Source organism: Protopterus annectens, chromosome 4.part0 (assembly GCF_019279795.1).
Source record: "Protopterus annectens isolate FY-2018-M chromosome 4.part0, PAN1.0, whole genome shotgun sequence".
Classification (NCBI taxonomy): domain Eukaryota; kingdom Metazoa; phylum Chordata; order Ceratodontiformes; family Protopteridae; genus Protopterus; species Protopterus annectens.
In genome coordinates this window covers 942,463,742-942,469,813 of record NC_056733.1, presented here as the reverse complement: position 1 = coordinate 942,469,813, position 6,072 = coordinate 942,463,742, and the positions used below count along the sequence as shown (strand labels likewise).

Genomic DNA, 6,072 nt, shown 5'->3' with positions numbered 1-6,072 from the left:
CTTAAAAGTATTTTCTCAAAAAGTAACTTTAAACATGTAATAACATAATGCAAAAGGGGTTTCCCTGAAGAGAACTTACATATCCAGCAATAGAACAGCATTAAACTGTGGGAGGGTGGGAGGTTGGCATAATGGTTAAAGTGTTTACCTTACAGACACAAGGTGCAGGGTTTGATTCTTGCATGGGGTAATTGGCTAGGCTTAAAATGGCCCACAAGGGCAGTTAGCCTAGTACTAATCTATGAACCTATAGACAACCATCAATCCTTGAAATCCCACAGAGCAGCTTCCTACTTAGTGGCAGTAAAGCTCATAACCTGACTTTTGAGTCAACTCTGCTCAAGCTGCCTAATTGTTTGGGCATGTGGAAGGCACCCTGACTTTTTGGACACTAGCCGGCTGTAATATCCTATGCAGGATATAACCCATATAGCTAAGTCTACTGCAACTGGGCTTCAGACCAGTTGTTTTACATTAGGAAGGTTTGTGGCATGCACTGTGGTGGCAGGACAGGTAGCTTTCATTCTTCTAAGTTGGGAACTGCTGATTGAGAGCCCAGTGTCTGTTATTCTTAAAGTGTATTAGTTCTGGTTTAGGCACTTGGGCTTCAGGCCAGTTATTTTACATTAAGAAGGTTTGTGGTCTGCACTCTTGTGGGAGAAGAGGCTGGACTCTGCCCTTCTGAGCTGGGAATTTCTGGTTAAAGGTTTATAGTGCCTGAATATTTGAACTGTATCTTACGGAAATTGGTACACCTTGTTTGCTGTAGCATAGACTAGATCCAGGCCTGCTGAATATAGCTTTGTTTATATGCTTGTTGTTTGTTTAGTTGTTATTTCCCTGGAACGCTAATTCCACCTAATACGCGGCTTCTCAGAGCTTCTGTGGCTCACTAGTGATATCTGCATTGCTTACTGTACTTATTTTCTTGTTTCACTTGAAAGAAAGTTACTGTTTGTCGTTTTTGCATTTAAGTTACCTGTAACACATTGCACTTAAGTTACCTGGCACTTGCTCACTAAAGCAATTATATAAGTCAGCACTAAAAATTAAAAGCACTACACCCTCACTCCCCACTGGCCCTGGTTTTCAATTATTAAGGAATTCCCAATATTATTCTAGCATGTCCAAAGGTCAGTTGTCAATCTCCTCTCCGGTCCAGCTGGTGAATCTGGGAATCTTGAGGCAATGTTACAACTGCCTCATGTACACAGACAACCCTCTCCTCCTCCCAACAAATTCCAACACATGTGAGAGATGCAACCATATAGCCAAACTGGAGGTTAAGCTCTGTCAACTCAGTACTGGCATAACCAGTCAGGAGGAGAAGGAAACCATACTCACTACAATTCCAGTCTCACATAGACCTACCACGACAGCAAACCAAACACATAATCACACAAAAACATACTCGGAGGCTCTAAATAAAGATCTGCCGAAGCAGCAGAGACCTCCAAAGCAGACACCCAAGCAGCCACTACCCCAAAACAAAACACGTGCAACACATCTCTCACAAAGCCAGTGTGCCAAACAGTCACAGCCCTTAAGACTAAACAACACACCTGATACACTTGTAATAGGTGACTCTATCGTCAGGCACACTGACGTCCCGCTCACCAGGCTGAACAAGGAGAGGGTCACAGTGAGCAGCCTGTCGGGTGCTAGGATCCGCCACATAACACAAGCACTCAGGTCGCTCCAAAGCAAGTACAAATATGACTCAGTCATTGTCCATGCTGGTGTGAATGACCTGAGACGTACCTCCCTGGACTACATGAAAAGAGACATAAAGGAGCTCTCTGAGCATGTAGCCCAGGCCGGTATGACCCTGACCTTGAGTAGCATCTTACCCTCACCAAGAATGATGCCACAATATGAAGACAAGATGATCAATTTCAACAATTGGCTTAAGTACTGGTGTCATTCAAAGGGGATCCAATGCCTGTCAGCTTGGGATGATATGCTCGACAAGCCACGATGCTTCGCTAGGGACGGCTTGCACCTGTCACCCCTGGGCTTTTGGATATTGGCAAAGGCTCTTGCTACCCCCATAGTGCCTTTTTAGGCAAGGCTCAAAAGACAAACCCACCTCCATAGGTATCACAAGGGATAAAAAACTAAGAGTAATGCTGCTCAACGCCAGAAGTCTAAACCTCAAGATGCACGCACTCAAAACTCTCCTTAGCATGGAGAACATCGATATCTGTGCAGTAACAGAAACCTGGTTCAGGGCTCCCGAGAGCACCCCAGCACTACCAGGTTATACCTCATACCATGCTTTTCGGCCCCAAAACTTGGACCGAACCACAAAAGGAGGGGGAGTATCGATATTCATCAAAGATACCCACACCTCCAGGTTGGTGGCAAAGCACGAAGCATCAGAGACTATCCATGTGCAACTAACAGTGGGAAAACTGCCTTCCAGTTTATAGCCTGCTACAGACCACCCTCCCAAACCCAGGAACCCCACTCGGCCTTCCTGAGAACACTGGAAAATATGAAGGTCTCTCCAAACACCATTATATTGGGCGACTTCAACTACCCAAACATAGACTGGGAGCATTACTCTAGCTCCAACACCCTAGCCCAAAGGTTCCTAGAATTTATAAACTCAAATGCTATGGAACAACTTGTTACCACTCCCACAAGAGGGAAAACATACTGGACCTGATCATCACCAACATGGGGACTCTATGCTCCAGACCAGAAGTGTATCCCTCACTGGTAAGATCAGACCATAAACTAATCTCACTGGATATTCACATCCCGACCCCACCCCTGCCCAGAAAACCACAGTGAAAAACTTCTCTAAAGCAAATTTTACACTCCTCAAAACTGAGGTGGAATCCTTCAAAGCCCGGGCTTGTGGAAAATATGGCCCAGACCGCAGAATCCTTTATAAACGCATTCTATGAACACCTTCAGGAATGCATGGATCATGCGATCCCAAATAAAACCAAGACCCAAACCTCCAAACGCAGTCGTCCTGACTGGCGGACCCCAGCCATAAACAAACTATTCAATAGAAGGAGGAAGCTTCTAAATGATAAAGCAAAATCCCAAAAGGGAAGGCATCACTGATCAGTATTAGCAAAAAACTACGGGCACACATAAAATTGTCTAAGGCCAGCTTCGAGAGAAAAATTGCACAGGACACTAAGGATAATCACAAGACTTTCTTTAGTTATGTTAGGAACCTGGGTGGTAATTCCCAGATATGCTCAGAATTAGTCCAAAATGACAAAAATACACCGAACCCACAGACATTGCCAACATCCTAGCTGACAGGTTCAGCGCAAACTTCTCCCACCAAAAGGGCAAATATCTATCCCAGCAGAGTGCTGCTCCCTTGACATCTCAGATGCTCAGGTAAGAGCCGCCCTCTCCAAAGCAAAAACACAGCATCAATGGGACCAGATGGTGTCCCGGGCTCGTCCTACATGAACTCAAAGAAGAGCTAAACCCAAACATAAAACTACTGTTCAATCTCAGCCTTACTACAGGATATGTGCCCAAAGAGTGGCGTACAGCAACAGTGGTCCTTCTCCATAAAGGTGGTGCCTCAACGGATCCTGGAAACTATCGCCCCATAAGCCTGACTAGCTTGGTCTGCAAAGCTATGGAAAGGATCATCATGGACCTCATAAATAAAGATGTTGGGGACCTACAAACACTGGATCCTACCCAGTTTGGCTTTGTTAAGGGCAGATCCTGCCTCTTAAACCTGGTTGATTTCTTTGAAACAGTCACCAAGGCCATTGACGAGGGGAAGGTGGTCCACACAGCCTACCTGGACCTCGCAAAAGCCTTCGATACAATACCCCACTCGGGCATTATAGATAAGCTCACCAGCTTAAATATAAACCCCTATGTCACTAGATGGATTGCAAACTGGCTCAAGGACAGAACCCACATGGTTAGAATTGCTGGAGCCATGTCAGACTCCAAACCAGTTACAAGTGGTGTCCCACAAGGCTCAGTCCTGGGACCTCTCTTGTTCGGTATATATTTCTCGGAGCTACAGGCCAATACGGAAGGACTGTGGCTGACCAAGTTCGCAGATGACTGCAAACTGGGTGCCATAATCGACTCTCCAGCCGACACAAGCATCCTCCAAAAGGGCCTCATAGAAACAGACAACTGGTGCCAGTGCCATGGCCTCAAGCTAAATGCCAAAAAGTGTATAGTCATCCCCTTTGGCAAAAACAAAGTGCCCACAAATTACCACATAGGTGGAAATCCATTAAGTACAGAAGAAGTAATTAGGGACCTGGGGACCCAAGTTGATAGCAATCTCTCATTTGACAACCACGTGGCCAAAGTGGTTAGAAAAACATTTTATATAGCCCACCTAATCATGAAGGGATTCACATCTAGATCAGGGGAGGTCATCGTGCCTCTTTACTCATCCCTCATCAGGCCCATAATTGAGTACAATGCCCCTTTTGGGATGTACCTTACCAGACACCTGCAGCAACTGGAAAGACCCCAAAAGTACCTCACCAAGAGGATCAAAGGGCTCAAACAGATGCCATATGCTGCCCGGTTAAAGAAACTCCAGCTCTACTCAGTGGCATACCGCCTGTTCAGAGGCGATCTGTGCCTGACGATAAAGCCATGTCCAACCCGAATTAATGGACATGCTGCACCTCAGAAAATCCAAATCCCATCGAGCTACGCACTCGAGAGACTTGAACCTCAGCACTGAAATAAATAGGACATGCTGGAGGGACAGATTCATAACCCAGAGGCTCCCTTCACTCTGGAATAAAATCCCAGTCCAGGTTAGGCAGAGTCCCTCATTGACTCTCTTCAAGAGGAATCTTGATGAGTGGATGGGAGATCGTAGGTTTACCCCGGGTATCACTTCTGTGTCACTGTTAGATAGAGGCACAGTATACTAACCTCGAAAAAGGGCATAGCAAAATAAATTTAAAATGGGTGGCGAAAGCCAAACACATTCTGGCTAGGCTTATAAATGCCCTAGGGCAGATAGCCTAGTATGAACCTATGAACCTATGAACAGTGATCATTTGAATATGTACTGTTATGGTAAGTTTACTTATACAGGTCTGCTATATTACTATTCAATGCTAGGAGTCTAAACAAAATAAAATCCACTCCCTGCAAGCTCGCCTCACCCTGGACTGGAGAACCTCTACTTCTTTAGCTACAGGGGCTTAGTTTAATGGTGTGGAGATCACCCTGCTAGTGCAAGGATGTAATGCTTTCCACACACTTCTAGAACATTATGGCTCACTTGAACTTCTCCATGTCCATCTTCACCATAAACAAAATCTCAAACCATATCATTGCAAGCTATAGGTCCCCCTCTATATCCAAGGACACTCATACCACATACCTAAATGTACTGGAGTCACTCAACAGTGAACCCAATTCTATAGTGCTTGGCAAATTCAACTACCTCACTATAAACTGGGAAACATGTACATTTTCTAATGTGCAGGTCCAGATATTCCTGGACTTTATCAGCACAAATGTTCTAGACCAGCGAGTTCATACACCCACTAGAGGTGCAAACATCATTGACATGATCCTCACAAACATGGGAGATCTTTGCACCCACCTATGTGTAATGTCCTCACTTGCCTGGTCAGACCATAAAGCTGTCTCCCTTGAGATTAAACTAAGACCTTTGATCCCAAATAATCCTCAAATAATTAATTATTCCAAAGCACAAATAATTAATTATTCCAAAGCAATACCATGGCAAAATTTCAATCCCTTCCAAACCATGTGGGCTCCATTGCTTATATCACCCCAGATGGGACTCAAACCCACAATCCCTGGCTTAGGAGGCCAATGCCTTTTCCATTAGGCCACTGGGGCCTGTTGTTCACAGAATTCCTGTACTGTCATGTGAACAACTGGACCGAGACAGCTGTTCCCATCTGGAATAAACCTAAGACTAACTCAAAGAACAAGCTACCCTGGTGGAATCCCAATATCAACTAGTTGCATAACTAAAGGAAGAAAACCAAGGCCAAGTCCAGGAAATGCAATGTCCAGCAAGGCAAGATGCCCCTCATCAAACTAAATAAGCAACCCAGG

General features: G+C 45.0%; 1 non-coding gene across 1 annotated transcript; it reads right to left on the bottom strand.

Moving 5' to 3' along the window:
• Positions 1–5,777: 5,777 nt before the first annotated feature.
• TRNAR-CCU lies at positions 5,778–5,850 on the bottom strand. Its single transcript has one exon. It is a non-coding gene; the product is annotated as a tRNA-Arg (tRNA).
• Between the last annotated feature and the right edge of the window lie 222 nt (positions 5,851–6,072).